The following is a 21,561-nucleotide window of genomic DNA, read 5'->3' as shown; positions in this document are numbered from 1 at the left end:
AGAGAGACACAGAGAGACACAGAGACAGAGAGAGACAGAGAGAGACAGAGAGAGAGAGAGAGAGAGAGAAAATAAGTGGTGTGGAGAGAGAGACATACACTATATATACAAAAGTGTGTGGACACCCCTTCAGATTAGTGGATCCGTCTATTTCATACACGCCCATTGCTGACAGGTGTATAAAATTGAGCACACAGCCATGCAATCTCCATAGACAAACACTGGCAGTAGAATGGCCTTCAACTGACTTTCAACATGGCACCGTCATAGGATTCCACCTTTCCAACAAGTCAGTTCGGCCCTGCTGGAGATTCCCCCGGTCAACTGTAAGTGCTGTTATTGTGAAGTGGAAACGCCTAGGAGCAACAACGACTCAGTCGGTAAGTGGTAGGCCACACAAGCTCAAAAAGAACGGGACCGGCTAGTGCTGAAGCTCGTAAAAAAAACAAAAACGCCTGTTCTCAGTTGCAACACTCACTACCCGAGTTCCAAACTGCCTCTGGAAGCAACGTCAGCACAATCACTTTGTCTAGATTTTCATGAAATGTGTTTCCATGGCTGAGCAGCAGCACACAAGCCTAAGATCACCGTGCGAAATGCGAAAAGTGTCGGCTGGAGTGGAAAGCCGTCCCAGAAGAGTGGAGGCTGTTACAGCAGCAAAAGGGGGGGGGGACCAACTCCATATTAATGCTCATGATTTTTTGGAATGAGATGTTGGACGAGCAGGAGTACATATCCTGTTGGTGATGTAGTGTACGTACTGTTTGGGTGCGTGAGAGAGAGAGAGACAGAGAAAAGCCTCAGATATGGAAATGTCTTTTAACTGTGTAGTTCGGCGTCTTTGTGCAGCTACCCTGTCTGTCTGTGTGGGCTGGTTCCCTGTGCTACGGGATCATGGGGTCATGTGAGGCCGCTACGGGGTCGTGTGAGGCCGCTACGGGGTCGTGTGAGGCCGCTGCGGGGTCGTGTGAGGCCGCTGCGGGGTCGTGTGAGGCCGCTGCGGGGTCGTGTGAGGCCGCTGCGGGGTCTTGTGAGGCCGCTGCCGGGTCATGTGAGGCAGCTATGTGATCATGTGAGGCAGCTATGTGATCATGTGAGGCAGCTATGTGATCATGTGAGGCAGCTATGTGATCATGTGAGGCAGCTATGTGATCGTGTGAGGCAGCTACGGGGTCGTGTGAGGCAGCTACGGGGTCGTGTGAGGCCGCTGCCGGGTCGTGTGAGGCAGCTATGTGATCATGTGAGGCAGCTATGTGATCATGTGAGGCAGCTATGTGATCATGTGAGGCAGCTATGTGATCATGTGAGAGGCAGCTATGTGATCATGTGAGGCAGCTACGTGATCGTGTGAGGCAGCTACGGGGGGTCGTGTGAGGCAGCTACGGGGTCGTGCGAGGCAGCTACGGGGTCGTGCGAGGCCGCTGCGAGGCAGCTGCGGGGGGTCGTGCGAGGCCGCTGCCGGGTCGGGTCGGGGTCGGCGAGGCCGCTGCCGGGTCGTGCGAGGCCGCTGCCGGGTCGTGCGAGGCCGCTGCCGGGGTCGTGCCGGGTCGTGCGAGGCAGCTATGTGATCATGTGAGGCAGCTATGTGATCATGTGAGGCAGCTATGTGATCATGTGAGGCAGCTATGTGATCATGTGAGGCAGCTATGTGATCATGTGAGGCAGCTATGTGATCATGTGAGGCAGCTATGTGATCATGTGAGGCAGCTATGTGATCATGTGAGGCAGCTATGTGATCATGTGAGGCAGCTATGTGATCATGTGAGGCAGCTATGTGATCATGTGAGGCAGCTATGTGATCATGTGAGGCAGCTACGGGGTCATGTGAGGCAGCTACGGGGTCATGTGAGGCAGCTACGGGGTCATGTGAGGCAGCTACGGGGTCATGTGAGGCAGCTACGGGGTCATGTGAGGCAGCTACGGGGTCATGTGAGGCAGCTACGTGGTCATGTGAGGCCGATACGTGGTCATGTGAGGCCGCTACGGGGTCATGTGAGGCCGATACGGGGGTCATGTGAGGCCGCTACGGGGGTCATGTGAGGCCGCTACGGGGGTCATGTGAGGCCGCTACGGGGGTCATGTGAGGCAGCTATGTGATCATGTGAGGCAGCTATGGGATAAGAGATCCTTTAGAGGTGAAATAAACAGAGAATATATTTTTTTTAAGTGACCTGCTTGGCTGATTGAAGGGAGGCCCAGGGAGAGAAAGCCAATCACAAGCTGCTAGTTCTGACATTACAGATTTAAATTGACCTCATTGGCTGATTGTAATATCAGAACTAGCAGCTTGTGACATATGCTCCTGAGGCTTGAAGTCTCATTTACCACAGGAAGGTCAGTCCAGACAGAGAAATAGAGACCAACAGTGCATTCGGAAGGTATTCAGACCCCTTGACTTTGTCCAAATGTTGTTGCCTTACAGCCTTATACTAAAATTGATTAAATCTACACACAATACCACATAAAAGTAAAAACAGGTTTTTAGAAATGTTTGCAAATGTATAAAAATATATATAATTTACATAAGTATTCAGATCATTTACTCAGTAGTTCGTTGAAGCACTTTTGGCAGTGCTTACAGCTTCGAGTCTCCTTGGGTATGACGCTACAAGCTTGGCACACCTGTATTTGGGGAGTTCCTCCCATTCTTCTCTGCAGATCCTCTCAACCTCTGTCAGGTTGCATGGGGAGCGTCGCTGCACAGCTATTTTCAGGTCTCTCCAGAGATGTTCGATTGGGTTCATGTTCAGGCTCTGGCTGGGCCACTCAACGGAATTCACAGACTTGTCCCGAAGCCACTCCTGCGTTGTCTTGGCTGTGTGTTTAGGGTCGATGTCCTGTTGGAAGGTGAACCGTTGCCCCAGTCTGAGGTCCCGAGTGCTCTGGAGCAGGTTTTCATCAAGGATCTCATTGCTCCGTTCATCTGTACTTTGCGCCATTGATTTTTCCCTCTATCCGGACTCGTCTCCTTGTCCCTGCCACTGAAAAACATCCCCACAGCATGATCCTGCCATCACCATGCTTCACTGTAGGGATGGTACCAGGTTTCCTCCAGACGTGACGCTTGGCATTCAGGCCAAAGAGTTTAATCTTGATTTCATCAGATCGGAGAATCTTGCTTCTCGTGGTCTGAGAGTCTTTAGGTGCCTTTTGGAAAACTCCAAGCGGGATGTTATGTTCCTTTTACTGAGGAGTGGCTTCTGCCTGGTCACTCTACCATAAAGAGATGAGATGGTTGTCCTTCTGGAAGGTTCTTTTTGGGGGGGGGGCAAGTACAGATATGATTAGATAGTACTCTACTAAACACCAGCCAGGTCTCCAGAGGATTGACTAGCAGAGCAGGTGTGCTGCTAATAAACTCTAGACATAAATATTCAGAGAGAGAGAGAGAGAGAGAGCGAAGGCAACCACATTTAAAGATGAATGAATCTCAGAGAAAATGGTGTGTGTTGCTACAGACGTTCAATTAACTATTATGGTCACTAAGGATCAACAGCTGTAGGAGTAGATAACCAGGTGTGCAGTCAAATCACACCAGCCCAACCTCTGTGTGTGTGTGTGTGTGTGTGTGTGTGTGTGTGTGTGTGTGTGTGTGTGTGTGAGAAATAACAACAAAGTCAGAGCTAGTGAGGGAGAGAGAAAGAGAGCGAGAAAGGAGGAGGGAGGAGGGAGGAGGAGGGAGGAAGGCTGATACACAACTGTCCTTGGAAGGTTTGTTCCAGCCGCTGAAACAGAATAAAAGTCAGTAGCTATAATAACTAAGAACTTGTGTGACGACAAGACAACAGGCATGTTTGTTTCCATGGCAGCAGCCCCGTCAGCATTCCTTTCTGAGTGACAGGTGTCGCAACCAGTCACATGACAGATAGTGGTTGCCGTGGCATCACAGAGCGATAAAGGCCACAGGTGGTGTGTTTTATCAATAGAATAGAATCATTCTAGTGCTGGGATTCAATCAATAGAATCATTCTGGTGCTGGGATTCAATCAATAGAATCATTCTGGTGCTGGGATTCAATCAATAGAATCATTCTGGTGCTGGGATTCAATCAATAGAATCATTCTAGTGCTGGGATTCAATCAATAGAATCATTCTAGTGCTGGGATTCAATCAATAGAATCATTCTAGTGCTGGGATTCAATCAATAGAATCATTCTGGTGCTGGGATTCAATCAATAGAATCATTCTAGTGCTGGGATTCAATCAATAGAATCATTCTAGTGCTGGGATTCAATCAATAGAATCATTCTAGTGCTGTGATTCTATCAATAGAATCATTCTAGTGCTGTGATTCTATCAATAGAATCATTCTAGTGCTGTGATTCTATCAATAGAATCATTCTAGTGCTGTGATTCTATCAATAGAATCATTCTAGTGCTGGGATTCTATCAATAGAATCATTCTAGTGCTGGGATTCTATCAATAGAATCATTCTAGTGCTGGGATTCTATCAATAGAATCATTCTAGTGCTGGGATTCTATCAATAGAATCATTCTAGTGCTGGGATTCTATCAATAGAATCATTCTAGTGCTGGGATTCTATCAATAGAAGGGGTTTCAATGGGCCAAAGACATAGAATGAGTAGAATGTTCTAGCCATTCTAATTCTATGTTCTGGGCTCTGTTCCAAGGCTGGAAAAATGCTCCCTTCCTTCTTGAGGTATCATTGATCTAACACTAGTGGCTAGGTGAAAGCACGAAGTAGCTTTGGATTTAAAAGCACAAGTGTACACATTCAAAAGAACGTTGGAGAATTGGGATACAACCATAAATCACTGACCGAACACCAGAGGGTAGGTGAAAGCAAGATTCTAGTAGCTTTGTTTTCCCAACCCAGTAAAAGTATTGGACCCGGGCCATAAGAAGCTATCTAGCAAATGGAGAGATGATTCATTTCCTGGGTTTAGATCACCCTGTGGTGCCACCATGCCGGCTGCAGAGAGGGGGAGCTATAACCTGCAGACCCGTGCCGCTCTACATACAGTACGGTCTCCCCTTTAGACACAGGCAAGGAGCAGAGCATGCTGGGAAAGAGCTACAGCAGCGCCAAAGCATTGGACAAGGCTGGAGAGAGCGAGAGGGTGACAGAGAAGAGGAAGATGGAAGCATAGAGGAGGGGGTGAAGGGAGAGAGTGAAAGAGGGAGGGAAAGAGAGAGGGAAAGAGCGAGCAGAGAGTGAGTGAAAGAGGGAGGGAAAGAGCGAGAAGAGAGAGAGTGAGAGGGAAAGAGCGAGCAGAGAGTGAGTGAAAGAGGGAGGGAAAGAACGAGAAGAGAGTGAGTGAAAGAGGGAGGGAAAGAACGAGAAGAGAGTGAGTGAAAGAGGGAGGGAAAGAACGAGAAGAGAGTGAGTGAAAGAGGGAGGGAAAGAGCGAGAAGAGAGTGAGTGAAAGAGGGAGGGAAAGAGCGAGAAGAGAGTGAGTGAAAGAGGGAGGGAAAGAGCGAGAAGAGAGTGAGTGAAAGAGGGAGGGAAAGAACGAGAAGAGAGTGAGTGAAAGAGGGAGGGAAAGAACGAGAAGAGAGTGAGTGAAAGAGGGAGGGAAAGCGTGAGAAGAGAGTGAGTGAAAGAGGGAGGGAAAGAGTAAAGAGAGGGAGAGACGTAAACAGGGGAACAGAACTGTTGTCATTCAGCACTAACAGAGTAGAAGTTTCTTATTGCATCTCAGCTCAAATACGACCCTCCCTTCCTGCTAGGTCTCAGACCTCCACTGGACAGGGCTGTGTACTGCCTCACTACCCTCCCTTCCTGCTAGGTCTCAGACCTCCACTGGACAGGGCTGTGTGTACCGCCTCACTACCCTCCCTTCCTGCTAGGTCTCAGACCTCCACTGGACAGGGCTGTGTGTACTGCCTCACTACCCTCCCTTCCTGCTAGGTCTCAGACCTCCACTGGACAGGGCTGTGTGTACTGCCTCACTACCCTCCCTTCCTGCTAGGTCTCAGACCTCCACTGGACAGGGCTGTGTGTACTGCCTCACTACCCTCCCTTCCTGCTAGGTCTCAGACCTCCACTGGACAGGGCTGTGTGTACCGCCTCACTACCCTCCCTTCCTGCTAGGTCTCAGACCTCCACTGAACAGGGCTGTGTACTGCCTCACTACCCTCCCTTCCTGCTAGGTCTCAGACCTCCACTGGACAGGGCTGTGTACTGCCTCACTACCCTCCCTTCCTGCTAGGTCTCAGACCTCCACTGAACAGGGCTGTGTACTGCCTCACTACCCTCCCTTCCTGCTAGGTCTCAGACCTCCACTGGACAGGGCTGTGTGTACTGCCTCACTACCCTCCCTTCCTGCTAGGTCTCAGACCTCCACTGGACAGGGCTGTGTACTGCCTCACTACCCTCCCTTCCTGCTAGGTCTCAGACATCCTTGTTCCTGCTCACGCTCCATATCTCTGGGTCTTGGTGTGTCTCACCGTGCTACAGGTTAAACAAGGCACATCCCTGCTGTTTAAAGGTCACCTAGTAGGTAGATCCTGTATCTAATCCTCTGGCCACAGGGAGGGTAACTAAACCTGTACCAACCTGTAGAGCAACAGGGAGGGTGACTCAACCCCCAGAGCAACAGGGAGGGTGGCTCAACCCCCAGAGCAACAGGGAGCTTGGCTCAACCCCTAGAGCAACAGGGAGGGTGGCTCAACCCCTAGAGCAACAGGGAGGGTGGCTCAACCCCTAGAGCAACAGGGAGGGTGGCTCAACCCCTAGAGCAACAGGGAGGGTGGCTCAACCCCTAGAGCAACAGGGAGGGTGGCTCAACCCCTAGAGCAACAGGGAGGGTGGCTCAACCCCTAGAGCAACAGGGAGGGTGGCTCAACCCCTAGAGCAACAGGGAGGGTGGCTCAACCCCTAGAGCAACAGGGAGGGTGGCTCAACCCCTAGAGCAACAGGGAGGGTGGCTCAACCCCTAGAGCAACAGGGAGGGTGGCTCAACCCCTAGAGCAACAGGGAGCTTGGCTCAACCCCTAGAGCAACAGGGAGGGTGGCTCAACCCCTAGAGCAACAGGGAGGGTGACAGGGAGGGTGGCTCAACCCCTAGAGCAGCAGGGAGCTTGGCTCAACCCCTAGAGCAACAGGGAGGGTGGCTCAACCCCTAGAGCAACAGGGAGGGTGACCCCTAGGGAGGGAGGGTGGCTCAACCCCTAGTGCAACAGGGAGGGTGGCTCATCCCCTAGAGCAGCAGGGAGGGTGGCTTAACCCCTAGAGCAACAGGGAGGGTGGCTCAACCCCTAGAGCAACAGGGGGTGGCTCAGGCAACAGGGAGGGTGGCTCAACCCCTAGAGCAACAGGGAGGGTGGCTCAACCCCTAGAGCAACAGGGAGGGTGGCTCAACCCCTAGAGCAACAGGGAGGGTGGCTCAACCCCTAGAGCAACAGGGAGGGTGGCTCAACCCCTAGAGCAACAGGGAGGGTGGCTCAACCCCTAGAGCAACAGGGAGGGTGGCTCAACCCCTAGAGCAACAGGGAGGGTGGCTCAACCCCTAGAGCAACAGGGAGGGTGGCTCAACCCCTAGTGCAACAGGGAGGGTGGCTCATCCCCTAGAGCAACAGGGAGGGAGGGTGGCTCAACCCCTAGAGCAGCAGGGAGGGTGGCAGGGAGGGTGGCTCAACCCCTAGAGCAACAGGGAGGGTGGCTCATCCCCTAGTGCAACAGGGAGGGTGGCTCAACCCCTAGAGCAACAGGGAGGGTGGCTCATCCCCTAGAGCAACAGGGAGGGTGGCTCAACCCCTAGAGCAGCAGGGAGGGTGGCTCAACCCCTAGAGCAACAGGGAGGGTGGCTCAACCCCTAGAGCAGCAGGGAGGGGCTGACAGGGAGGGTGGCTCAACCCCTAGAGCAACAGGGAGGGTGGCTCAACCCCTAGAGCAACAGGGAGGGTGGCTCAACCCCTAGAGCAACAGGGAGGGTGGCTCAACCCCTAGAGCAACAGGGAGGGTGGCTCAACCCCTAGAGCAACAGGGAGGGTGACAGGGAGGGTGGCTCAACCCCTAGAGCAACAGGGAGGGTGACAGGGAGGGTGGCTCAACCCCTAGAGCAACAGGGAGGGTGGCTCATCCCCTAGAGCAACAGGGAGGGTGGCTCATCCCCTAGAGCAACAGGGAGGGTGGCTCAACCCCTAGAGCAACAGGGAGGGTGGCTCAACCCCTAGAGCAACAGGGAGGGTGGCTCAACCCCTAGAGCAACAGGGAGGGTGGCTCATCCCCTAGAGCAACAGGGAGGGTGGCTCAACCCCTAGAGCAACAGGGAGGGTGGCTCAACCCCTAGAGCAACAGGGAGGGTGGCTCAGCCCCTAGAGCAACAGGGAGGGTGGCTCAACCCCTAGAGCAACAGGGAGGGTGGCTCAACCCCTAGAGCAACAGGGAGGGTGACGGGGAGGGTGGCTCAACCCCTAGAGCAACAGGGAGGGTGGCTCATCCCCTAGAGCAACAGGGAGGGTGGCTCATCCCCTAGAGCAACAGGGAGGGTAGACCGTCATCTAGATTCAAACACAAAGAGCCACTGTAGAGACAGGCAGCAGCAGGTGTGTGTGTGTGATATATGACTTGGTGTGTGTTTACGCACACAAGCACTCTCCATCCTTCCCTGTTGTACCGGTGTAGAAGATGACGGCCCAGTATTTTATGCCCCAGTCCTTCCGTCCGTTTCTCTATATCTTAAACCATACTAGGCCGACTTTCCGTTGATCACTAAACCTATTCCACTCTGACATCCACAGTGCCAAGAGCCAGTTGTGGAGGGTTTTGTATTACGATTCCAATGATTCCTGATGGAAATAGATCCATGTGTAATGCACTATTTGGTGCTTGGCCAGTGTTCTATCCTGCTGGGGTTGTGGTGAAGCCTTAGTCCTAAATTGCACCCTATTCCCTAAAATGGGCTCTGGGCAAAAAGTAGTGCACTTAAAGAGGGAATTAGGGTCCCTTTTTTGGGACACAACCCGTGACTTTGGTTAAGCACTTTACACTCTGCTGAAGTTGAGATGCAATACAACTTGATCAGAGAAACTTCTACAGTGTGTTTTTCCTGACCAGAGAAACTTCTACAGTGTGTTTTTCCTGACCAGAGAAACTTCTACAGTGTGTTTTTCCTGACCAGAGAAACTTCTACAGTGTGTTTTTCCTGACCAGAGAAACTTCTACAGTGTGTTTTTCCTCCCCACTGACAACTACACTACCGGTCAAAAGGTTCAGAACACCTACTCATTCCAGGGATTTTTTTCTCTATTTCTACTCTTCTTCTACATTGTAGAATAATAGTGAAGACATCAAAACTACGAAATAACACATATGGAATCATGTAGTAACCCCCCCCCAAAAAAAGTTAAATCAAAATATATTTTATATTTGAGATTCTTCTAAGAAGCCACCCTTTTCCTTCATGATAGCTTTGCACACTCTTGGCATTCTCTCAACCAGCTTCACGAGGTAGTCACCTGGAATGCATTTCAGTTAACAGGTGTACCTTGTTAAAAAGTTCATTTGTGGAATGTCTTTCGTTCTTAATGCGTTTGAGTCAATCAGTTGTGTTGTGACAGGGTAGGGGTGGTATACAGAAGATGGTATTTTACCAAATAGCGCGAAGTCTATCTTATGGCAAGAAGAGCTCAAATAAGCAAACAGTCCATCATTACTTTAAGACACGAAGGTCAGTCAATACGGAACATTTCAAGAACTTTGAAAGTTTCTTCAAGTGCAGTCGCAAAAACCATCAAGCGCTATGATGAAACTGTCTCTCATGAGGACCGCCAGAGGAAAGGAATACCCAGAGTTACCTCTGCTGCAGAGGATAATTTCATTGGAGTTACCAGCTCCAGATTGCAGCCCAAATAAATGCTTCAGAGTTCAAGAAACAGACATCTCGACATCAACTGTTCAGATGAGACTGTGAATCAAGCCTCCATGGTCAAATTGCTGCAAAGAAACCACTACTAAAGAACACCAATAAGAAGAGACTTGCTTGGGCCAAGAAACACGAGCAATGGACATTAGTGAACGGATGATCTCCATATGTGTATTTCCCACCGTGAAGCATGGAGGAGGTGGTGTTATGGTGTAGGGCGCTTTGCTGGTGACACTGTGATTTATTTAGAATTCAAGGCAGTCTCAGATTTCAGCCCAAAGAAAACACTTAACCAGCATGGCTACCACACCATTCTGCAGTGATTCGCCATCCCATCTGGTTTGGGCTTAGTGGGACTATCATTTGTTTTTCAACAAGATAATGACCCAACACACCTCCAGGTTGTGTAAGAGCTATTTGACCAAGAAGGAGAGTGATGACCTGGCCTTCACAATCACCCGACCTCAACCAAATTGAGATGGTTTGGGGTGAGTTGGACCGCAGAGTGAAGGAAAAGCAGCCAACAAGTGCTCAGCATGTGTGGGAACTCTTTCAAGACTGTTGGAAAAGCATTCCAGGTGAAGCTGGTTGAGAGAACGCCAAGAGTGTGCAAAGCTGTCATCAAGGCAAAGGCTGGCTACTTTGAAGAATGTAAAATATATTTTGATTTATTTAACACCTTTTTGGTTACTACATGATCCCATGTGTTATTTCATAGTTGTAATGTCCTCACTATTAATCTACAATGTAGAAAATAGTCAAAAAAGAAAAACCCTGGAACGAGTAGGTGTATATATGGTAGATCTCCAGGGGAGAGTGAAGTAGAGGCAGAGAGTGAAGTAGAGGCAGAGAGTGAAGTAGAGGCAGAGAGTGAAGTAGAGGCAGAGAGTGAAGTAGAGGCAGAGAGTGAAGTAGAGGCAGAGAGTGAAGTAGAGGCAGAGAGAAAAGTAGAGGTAGAGAGAGAAGTAGAGGTAGAGAGAGATGGAGGGAGTTGGAGGCAGAGAGAGAAGTAGAGGTAGAGAGTGAAGTAGAGGCAGAGAGAGATGGAGGTAGAGAGTAGGGAGGGAGGAATTAGAAGGAGAGAGAGATGGAAGGAGTTGGAGGTAGAGAGGTACAGTGAACAGAGTACACAGTCATCAGATCAGGCCTTGGTTCAAACACACACACATGCTGCTCGGCACACGCCCCATACCTGCCAGAAGTCCTGCAGAGAGGGAGGGGCGGATGGAGGGATGGAGGAGGGGAGAGGAGACAGTGAGGGAGGGGAAGGGACAGTTGATGAATAGGTAGGTAGGGGATAAGGGGGAGGGATGGTTGATAAAATGGGGGATTCGTCAGGTGGAGGAGGAGGAGGAGGAGGAGGAGGAGGAGGAGGAAGGGTTATTGGTTATATGGAGAAGATTGCCAGAGCAGGAGTAGATTCCACAGCAGTTACATGAATAACAGCAAAACATTACAATAACATTACATTATAACAACTGATGGCATGGTCACAATGATATGAGGAGAGAGAAAGAGGGAGAGAGATACACTTGGACAGTGGAGGATTAAACTCAATGGAACATTTGGTTTAAAAACCCAATTAGAAAATGTTAAAGAGCAATAGGGGAGTACCCAAACACACTAAGAGCAGTAGGGGAGTACCCAAACATACTAAGAGAAGTAGGGGAGTACCCAAACATACTAAGAGCAGTATGGGAGTATCCAAACATACTAAGAGCAGTAGGGGAGTACCCAAACACACTAAGAGCAGTAGGGGAGTACCCAAACATACTAAGAGCAGTAGGGGAGTACCCAAACATACTAAGAGCAGTAGGGGAGTACCCAAACATACTAAGAGCAGTAGGGGAGTACCCAAACACACTAAGAGCAGTAGGGGAGTACCCAAACACACTAAGAGCAGTAGGGGAGTACCCAAACATACTAAGAGCAGTAGGGGAGTACCCAAACATACTAAGAGCAGTAGGGAGTACCCAAACATACTAAGAGCAGTAGGGGAGTACCCAAACATACTAAGAGCAGTAGGGGAGTACCCAAACATACTAAGAGAAGTAGGGGAGTACCCAAACATACTAAGAGCAGTAGGGGAGTACCCAAACATACTAAGAGCAGTAGGGGAGTATCCAAACATACTAAGAGCAGTAGGGGAGTACCCAAACATACTAAGAGCAGTAGGGGAGTACCCAAACATACTAAGAGCAGTAGGGGAGTACCCAAACATACTAAGAGCAGTAGGGGAGTACCCAAACATACTAAGAGCAGTAGGGGAGTACCCAAACATACTAAGAGCAGTAGGGGAGTACCCAAACATACTAAGAGAAGTAGGGGAGTACCCAAACATACTAAGAGCAGTAGGGGAGTACCCAAACATACTAAGAGCAGTAGGGGAGTATCCAAACATACTAAGAGCAGTAGGGGAGTACCCAAACATACTAAGAGAAGTAGGGGAGTACCCAAACATACTAAGAGCAGTAGGGGAGTACCCAAACATACTAAGAGCAGTAGGGGAGTATCCAAACATACTAAGAGCAGTAGGGGAGTACCCAAACATACTAAGAGCAGTAGGGGAGTACCCAAACATACTAAGAGCAGTAGGGGAGTACCCAAACATACTAAGAGCAGTAGGGGAGTACCCAAACATACTAAGAGCAGTAGGGGAGTACCCAAACATACTAAGAGCAGTAGGGGAGTACCCAAACATACTAAGAGAAGTAGGGGAGTACCCAAACATACTAAGAGCAGTAGGGGAGTACCCAAACATTAAAAGCACAAACAATGGATAAATAAACAAATGTGAAAAAAATATGGTGAGGAATTTTAGCACACACGAAAGGAGAGGAGAACTGAACTACCATTTTCCAATTAATATTTTTTTTAAGAGATACTACTAGTACTCAAGCAGATTCCATTGTGATATCACCCCCCCAGACAAGGAGAAGCTCCATCCACTGGGAACACCCACTCCCAATCTCCTCGTCTGAACCTCAGATTAGCATACTCTGACCATAAAACTGCCCTCGACTCAGGAGTTTCAGCTCGGGGAATTGTAGGTTACTGTAATTCTTACAATATTAATATTGCATCCCAGTCCAGTGGAATGGAGCGATTTCATAGGTTCTTGGCGAGGGAACGGGGGGAGGATGGAGAGAGGAGGGGGAAAGGAGGGCTGGATAGAAAAGTGAGTGAAGTGTAATTCTGTTGCCAAGCCAGAGGACGCTATCAGGCCAATCAGGTGCCGTGGTGTGTGAGTGGTGAGTGTGTGTTTGAGTGGTGAGTGTGTGTGTGTGTGTGTGTGTGTTTGCGAGTCAAGAGACTATCATCCACAGCTAGCCATGCATCATGTGTAGACTACTGTATAGTACAGAGAGAGATTTGCAAACAGAATGCCCAGAGATAGAGGTGACATATCGGCTACGTAGGGATCATCCATCTAGAACTCTGGAATGTTCCATCTAGAACTCTGGAATGTTCCATCTAGAACTCTGGAATGTTCCATCTAGAACTCTGGAATGTTCCATTTCCAGTTGATAGAGGGGGGTTAGCTTCGTTAAACCCATCTCAACTCTCTCTCTATACATTTTGATTTCTCATATACGCACACAAACTTGGTGGTTCAATACAGTGATTGAGAGAGAGAGAGAGAGAATGAGGGACTGTGGTGGCTAGGCAACCTAGCCTAGTTAAACCAGTCTGAATGCTAAACCTCAAATGGTGAGAGAAGAATTCAGACTGGTTAACTAGGCTATGTTGCTTTGCCACAATAGATGTCTGTTTTTACTCACTCAATCACTTTAGTACACCTCAAGCCGTTGGTATGGACATTATAATGCCGTTGGTATGGACATTATAATGCTGTTTTATACCTCAAGCTGTTGGTATGGACATTATAATGCTGTTTCATACCTCAAGCTGTTGGTATGGACATTATAATGCTGTTTCATACCTCAAGCCGTTGGTATGGACATTATAATGCTGTTTCATACCTCAAGCCGTTGGTATGGACATTATAATGCTGTTTCATACCTCAAGCCGTTGGTATGGACATTATAATGCTGTTTCATACCTCAAGCCGTTGGTATGGACACTATAATACCGTTTCATACCTCAAGCCGTTGGTATGGACATTATAATGCCGTTGGTATGGACATTATAATGTTGTTTCATACCTCAAGCCGTTGGTATGGACATTATAATGCCGTTGGTATGGACATTATAATGTTGTTTCATACCTCAAGCCGTTGGTATGGACATTATAATGCTGTTTCATATCTCAAGCTGTTGGTATGGACATTATAATGCTGTTTCATACCTCAAGCTGTTGGTATGGACATTATAATGCTGTTTCATACCTCAAGCTGTTGGTATGGACATTATAATGCTGTTTCATACCTCAAGCCATTGGTATGGACATTATAATGCTGTTTTATACCTCAAGCCGTTGGTATGGACATTATAATGCTGTTTCATACCTCAAGCCGTTGGTATGGACATTATAATGCTGTTTCATACCTCAAGCTGTTGGTATGGACATTATAATACCATTTCATACCTCAAGCTGTTGGTATGGACATTATAATGCTGTTTCATACCTCAAGCTGTTGGTATGGACATTATAATGCTGTTTCATACCTCAAGCTGTTGGTATGGACATTATAATGCTGTTTCATACCTCAAGCTGTTGGTATGGACATTATAATACCATTTCATACCTCAAGCTGTTGGTATGGACACTATAATACCATTTCATACCTCAAGCCGTTGGTATGGACACTATAATACCATTTCATACCTCAAGCCGTTGGTATGGACACTATAATACCATTTCATACCTCAAGCTGTTGGTATGGACATTATAATGCTGTTTCATACTTCAAGCCGTTGGTATGGACATTATAATGCTGTTTCATACCTCAAGCCGTTGGTATGGACATTATAATGCTGTTTCATACCTCAAGCTGTTGGTATGGACATTATAATGCTGTTTCATACTTCAAGCTGTTGGTATGGACATTATAATGCTGTTTCATACCTCAAGCTGTTGGTATGGACATTATAATGCTGTTTCATACCTCAAGCTGTTGGTATGGACATTATAATGCTGTTTCATTATAATGCTGTTTCATACCTCAAGCTGTTGGTATGGACATTATAATGCTGTTTCATACTTCAAGCTGTTGGTATGGACATTATAATGCTGTTTCATACCTCAAGCCGTTGGTATGGACATTATAATGCCGTTGGTATGGACATTATAATGCTGTTTCATACCTCAAGCTGTTGGTATGGACATTATAATGCTGTTTCATACCTCAAGCTGTTGGTATGGACATTATAATGCCGTTGGTATGGACACTATAATGCTGTTTCATACCTCAAGCCGTTGGTATGGACATTATAATGCTGTTTCATACCTCAAGCCGTTGGTATGGACACTATAATACCATTTCATACCTCAAGCCGTTGGTATGGACACTATAATACCATTTCATACCTCAAGCCGTTGGTATGGACATTATAATGCTGTTTCATACCTCAAGCCGTTGGTATGGACACTATAATACCATTTCATACCTCAAGCCGTTGGTATGGACACTATAATACCATTTCATACCTCAAGCTGTTGGTATGGACACTATAATACCATTTCATACCTCAAGCCGTTGGTATGGACACTATAATACCATTTCATACCTCAAGCCGTTGGTATGGACACTATAATACCATTTCATACCTCAAGCTGTTGGTATGGACATTATAATGCTGTTTCATACTTCAAGCCGTTGGTATGGACATTATAATGCTGTTTCATACCTCAAGCCGTTGGTATGGACATTATAATGCTGTTTCATACCTCAAGCTGTTGGTATGGACATTATAATGCCGTTTCATTATAATGCTGTTTCATACTTCAAGCTGTTGGTATGGACATTATAATGCTGTTTCATACCTCAAGCTGTTGGTATGGACATTATAATGCTGTTTCATACCTCAAGCCGTTGGTATGGACATTATAATGCCGTTGGTATGGACATTATAATGCTGTTTCATACCTCAAGCTGTTGGTATGGACATTATAATGCTGTTTCATACTTCAAGCTGTTGGTATGGACATTATAATGCTGTTTCATACCTCAAGCCGTTGGTATGGACATTATAATGCCGTTGGTATGGACATTATAATGCTGTTTCATACCTCAAGCTGTTGGTATGGACATTATAATGCTGTTTCATACTTCAAGCTGTTGGTATGGACATTATAATGCCGTTGGTATGGACATTATAATGCTGTTTCATACCTCAAGCCGTTGGTATGGACATTATAATGCTGTTTCATACCTCAAGCCGTTGGTATGGACATTATAATGCCATTTCATACCTCAAGCCGTTGGTATGGACATTATAATGCTGTTTCATACCTCAAGCTGTTGGTATGGACATATAATACCATTTCATACCTCAAGCCGTTGGTATGGACATTATAATACCATTTCATACCTCAAGCCGTTGGTATGGACATTATAATGCCATTTCATACCTCAAGCCGTTGGTATGGACACTATAATGCCATTTCATACCTCAAGCCGTTGGTATGGACATTATAATACTGTTTCATACCTCAAGCTGTTGGTATGGACATTATAATGCTGTTTCATACCTCAAGCCGTTGGTATGGACATTATAATGCTGTTTCATACCATTGGTATGGACATTATAATACCATACCTCAAGCCGTTGGTATGGACATTATAATGCTGTTTCATACCTCAAGCTGTTGGTATGGACACTTATAATACTGTTTCATACCTCAAGCTGTTGGTATGGACATTATAATGCTGTTTCATACCTCAAGCCGTTGGTATGGACATTATAATGCCATTTCATACCTCAAGCCGTTGGTATGGACATTATAATGCTGTTTCATACCTCAAGCTGGTATGGACATTATAATGCCATATCTCCAAGTTGGTATGGACATTATAATGCTGTTTCATACCTCAAGCTGTTGGTATGGACATTATAATGCTGTTTCATACCTCAAGCTGTTGGTATGGACATTATAATGCTGTTTCATACCTCAAGCCGTTGGTATGGACATTATAATGCTGTTTCATACCTCAAGCTGTTGGTATGGACATTATAATGCTGTTTCATACCTCAAGCTGTTGGTATGGACATTATAATGCTGTTTTCATACCTCAAGCATATGGACATTATAATGCTGTTTCATACCTCAAGCTGTTGGTATGGACATTATAATGCTTGGTATGGACATCCATATACCTCAAGCCGTTGGTATGGACACATAATACCATTTCATACCTCAAGCCGTTGGTATGGACATTATAATATTTCATACCTCTGCTGTTGGTATGGACATATAATACCATTTCATACCTCAAGCTGTTGGTATGGACATTATAATGCTGTTTCATACTTCAAGCCGTTGGTATGGACATTATAATGCTGTTTCATACCTCAAGCCGTTGGTATGGACATTATAATGCTGTTTCATACCTCAAGCTGTTGGTATGGACATTATAATGCTGTTTCATACCTCAAGCTGTTGGTATGGACATTATAATGCTGTTTCATACCTCAAGCTGTTGGTATGGACATTATAATGCTGTTTCATACCTCAAGCCGTTGGTATGGACATTATAATGCCGTTGGTATGGACATTATAATGCTGTTTCATACCTCAAGCTGTTGGTATGGACATTATAATGCTGTTTCATACTTCAAGCTGTTGGTATGGACATTATAATGCTGTTTCATACCTCAAGCCGTTGGTATGGACATTATAATGCCGTTGGTATGGACATTATAATGCTGTTTCATACCTCAAGCTGTTGGTATGGACATTATAATGCTGTTTCATACTTCCAAGCTGTTGGTATGGACATTATAATGCCGTTGGTATGGACATTATAATACCATTTCATACCTCAACCTCAAGCCGTTGGTATGGACATTATAATACCATTTCATACCTCAAGCTGTTGGTATGGACATTATAATACCATTTCATACCTCAAGCCGTTGGTATGGACATTATAATGCTGTTTCATACCTCAAGCTGTTGGTATGGACACTATAATACCATTTCATACCTCAAGCCGTTGGTATGGACACTATAATACCATTTCATACCTCAAGCCGTTGGTATGGACACTATAATACCATTTCATACCTCAAGCCGTTGGTATGGACACTATAATACCATTTCATACCTCAAGCTGTTGGTATGGACATTATAATGCTGTTTCATACTTCAAGCCGTTGGTATGGACATTATAATACCATTTCATACCTCAAGCCGTTGGTATGGACACTATAATACCATTTCATACCTCAAGCTGTTGGTATGGACATTATAATGCTGTTTCATACCTCAAGCTGTTGGTATGGACACTATAATACCATTTCATACCTCAAGCTGTTGGTATGGACATTATAATGCTGTTTCATACCTCAAGCTGTTGGTATGGACATTATAATGCTGTTTCATACCTCAAGCCGTTGGTATGGACACTATAATACCATTTCATACCTCAAGCTGTTGGTATGGACATTATAATGCTGTTTCATACTTCAAGCTGTTGGTATGGACACTATAATACCATTTCATACCTCAAGCCGTTGGTATGGACATTATAATGCTGTTTATACCTCAAGCCGTTGGTATGGACACTATAATACTGTTTCATACCTCATACCTCAAGCTGTTGGTATGGACACTATAATACCATTTCATACCTATAGCCGTTGGTATGGACATTATAATACCATTTCATACCTCAAGCTGTTGGTATGGACATTATAATGCTGTTTCATACTTCAAGCCGTTGGTATGGACATTATAATGCTGTTTCATACCTCAAGCCGTTGGTATGGACATTATAATGCTGTTTCATACCTCAAGCTGTTGGTATGGACATTATAATGCTGTTTCATACTTCAAGCTGTTGGTATGGACATTATAATGCTGTTTCATACCTCAAGCTGTTGGTATGGACATTATAATGCTGTTTCATACCTCAAGCCGTTGGTATGGACATTATAATGCCGTTGGTATGGACATTATAATGCTGTTTCATACCTCAAGCTGTTGGTATGGACATTATAATGCTGTTTCATACTTCAAGCTGTTGGTATGGACATTATAATGCTGTTTCATACCTCAAGCCGTTGGTATGGACATTATAATGCCGTTGGTATGGACATTATAATGCTGTTTCATACCTCAAGCTGTTGGTATGGACATTATAATGCTGTTTCATACTTCAAGCTGTTGGTATGGACATTATAATGCCGTTGGTATGGACATTATAATGCTGTTTCATACCTCAAGCCGTTGGTATGGACATTATAATGCTGTTTCATACCTCAAGCCGTTGGTATGGACACTATAATACCATTTCATACCTCAAGCCGTTGGTATGGACACTATAATACCATTTCATACCTCAAGCCGTTGGTATGGACATTATAATGCTGTTTCATACCTCAAGCCGTTGGTATGGACACTATAATACCATTTCATACCTCAAGCCGTTGGTATGGACATTATAATACCATTTCATACCTCAAGCTGTTGGTATGGACACTATAATACCATTTCATACCTCAAGCCGTTGGTATGGACACTATAATACCATTTCATACCCAAGCCGTTGGTATGGACACTATAATGCTGTTTCATACCTCAAGCCGTTGGTATGGACACTATAATGCTGTTTCATACCTCAAGCCGTTGGTATGGACATTATAATACCATTTCATACCTCAAGCCGTTGGTATGGACATTATAATACCATTTCATACCTCAAGCTGTTGGTATGGACATTATAATACTGTTTCATACCTCAAGCTGTTGGTATGGACATTATAATGCTGTTTCATACCTCAAGCTGTTGGTATGGACATTATAATGCTGTTTCATACCTCAAGCCGTTGGTATGGACATTATAATGCATTTCATACCTCAAGCTGTTGGTATGGACACTATAATACCATTTCATACCTCAAGCCGTTGGTATGGACACTATAATACCATTTCATACCTCAAGCCGTTGGTATGGACATTATAATACCATTTCATACCTCAAGCTGTTGGTATGGACACTATAATACCATTTCATACCTCAAGCCGTTGGTATGGACATTATAATGCTGTTTCATACCTCAAGCCGTTGGTATGGACACTATAATACCATTTCATACCTCAAGCTGTTGGTATGGACACTATAATACCATTTCATACCTCAAGCCGTTGGTATGGACACTATAATACCATTTCATACCTCAAGCCGTTGGTATGGACATTATAATACCATTTCATACCTCAAGCTGTTGGTATGGACATTATAATGCTGTTTCATATCTCAAGCCGTTGGTATGGACATTATAATGCTGTTTCATACCTCAAGCCGTTGGTATGGACATTATAATGCTGTTTCATACCTCAAGCTGTTGGTATGGACATTATAATGCTGTTTCATACTTCAAGCTGTTGGTATGGACATTATAATGCTGTTTCATACCTCAAGCTGTTGGTATGGACATTATAATGCTGTTTCATACCTCAAGCCGTTGGTATGGACATTATAATGCCGTTGGTATGGACATTATAATGCTGTTTCATACCTCAAGCTGTTGGTATGGACATTATAATGCTGTTTCATACTTCAAGCTGTTGGTATGGACATTATAATGCTGTTTCATACCTCAAGCCGTTGGTATGGACATTATAATGCCGTTGGTATGGACATTATAATGCTGTTTCATACCTCAAGCTGTTGGTATGGACATTATAATGCTGTTTCATACTTCAAGCTGTTGGTATGGACATTATAATGCCGTTGGTATGGACATTATAATGCTGTTTCATACCTCAAGCCGTTGGTATGGACATTATAATGCTGTTTCATACCTCAAGCCGTTGGTATGGACACTATAATACCATTTCATACCTCAAGCCGTTGGTATGGACATTATAATGCTGTTTCATACCTCAAGCCGTTGGTATGGACACTATAATACCATTTCATACCTCAAGCCGTTGGTATGGACACTATAATACCATTTCATACCTCAAGCTGTTGGTATGGACACTATAATACCATTTCATACCTCAAGCCGTTGGTATGGACACTATAATACCATTTCATACCTCAAGCCGTTGGTATGGACACTATAATGCTGTTTCATACCTCAAGCCGTTGGTATGGACACTATAATACCATTTCATACCTCAAGCCGTTGGTATGGACACTATAATACCATTTCATACCTCAAGCCGTTGGTATGGACATTATAATACCATTTCATACCTCAAGCTGTTGGTATGGACACTATAATACCATTTCATACCTCAAGCCGTTGGTATGGACATTATAATGCTGTTTCATACCTCAAGCCGTTGGTATGGACACTATAATACCATTTCATACCTCAAGCCGTTGGTATGGACACTATAATACCATTTCATACCTCAAGCCGTTGGTATGGACATTATAATGCTGTTTCATACCTCAAGCCGTTGGTATGGACACTATAATACCATTTCATACCTCAAGCCGTTGGTATGGACACTATAATACCATTTCATACCTCAAGCCGTTGGTATGGACATTATAATGCTGTTTCATACCTCAAGCCGTTGGTATGGACACTATAATACCATTTCATACCTCAAGCCGTTGGTATGGACACTATAATACCATTTC

The 21,561-nt window shown here is 45.4% G+C and overlaps 1 protein-coding gene and 1 long non-coding RNA gene across 4 annotated transcripts in view; both read right to left on the bottom strand.

Annotated features, from left to right (window-relative positions):
• The window catches only part of micu1 (mitochondrial calcium uptake 1), a 142,044-nt gene that overhangs the window by 42,785 nt on the left and 77,698 nt on the right, over window positions 1–21,561 (bottom strand). The window lies entirely within an intron of this gene.
• Window positions 15,211–21,561, bottom strand: part of LOC127915244 (uncharacterized) — a 7,223-nt gene continuing 872 nt past the window's right edge. For 2 of the 3 annotated variants that reach the window (XR_008090693.1, XR_008090697.1), the window contains 3 exons: window positions 20,766–21,561; window positions 19,179–19,378; window positions 15,211–15,443 (listed from right to left, as the gene is read on the bottom strand). The exon at window positions 20,766–21,561 is cut by the window's right edge. This is a non-coding gene — a long non-coding RNA (uncharacterized LOC127915244). The remainder of the gene's footprint in view (window positions 15,444–19,178; window positions 19,379–20,765) is intronic. The other variant, XR_008090699.1, reaches the window with a different exon arrangement.

The sequence above is a fragment of the Oncorhynchus keta genome, chromosome 3 (assembly GCF_023373465.1).
Source record: "Oncorhynchus keta strain PuntledgeMale-10-30-2019 chromosome 3, Oket_V2, whole genome shotgun sequence".
Classification (NCBI taxonomy): Eukaryota; Metazoa; Chordata; class Actinopteri; order Salmoniformes; family Salmonidae; genus Oncorhynchus; species Oncorhynchus keta.
The sequence above is the reverse complement of the archived record's forward strand: the minus strand, read 5'-3'. Positions and strand labels throughout refer to the sequence as shown.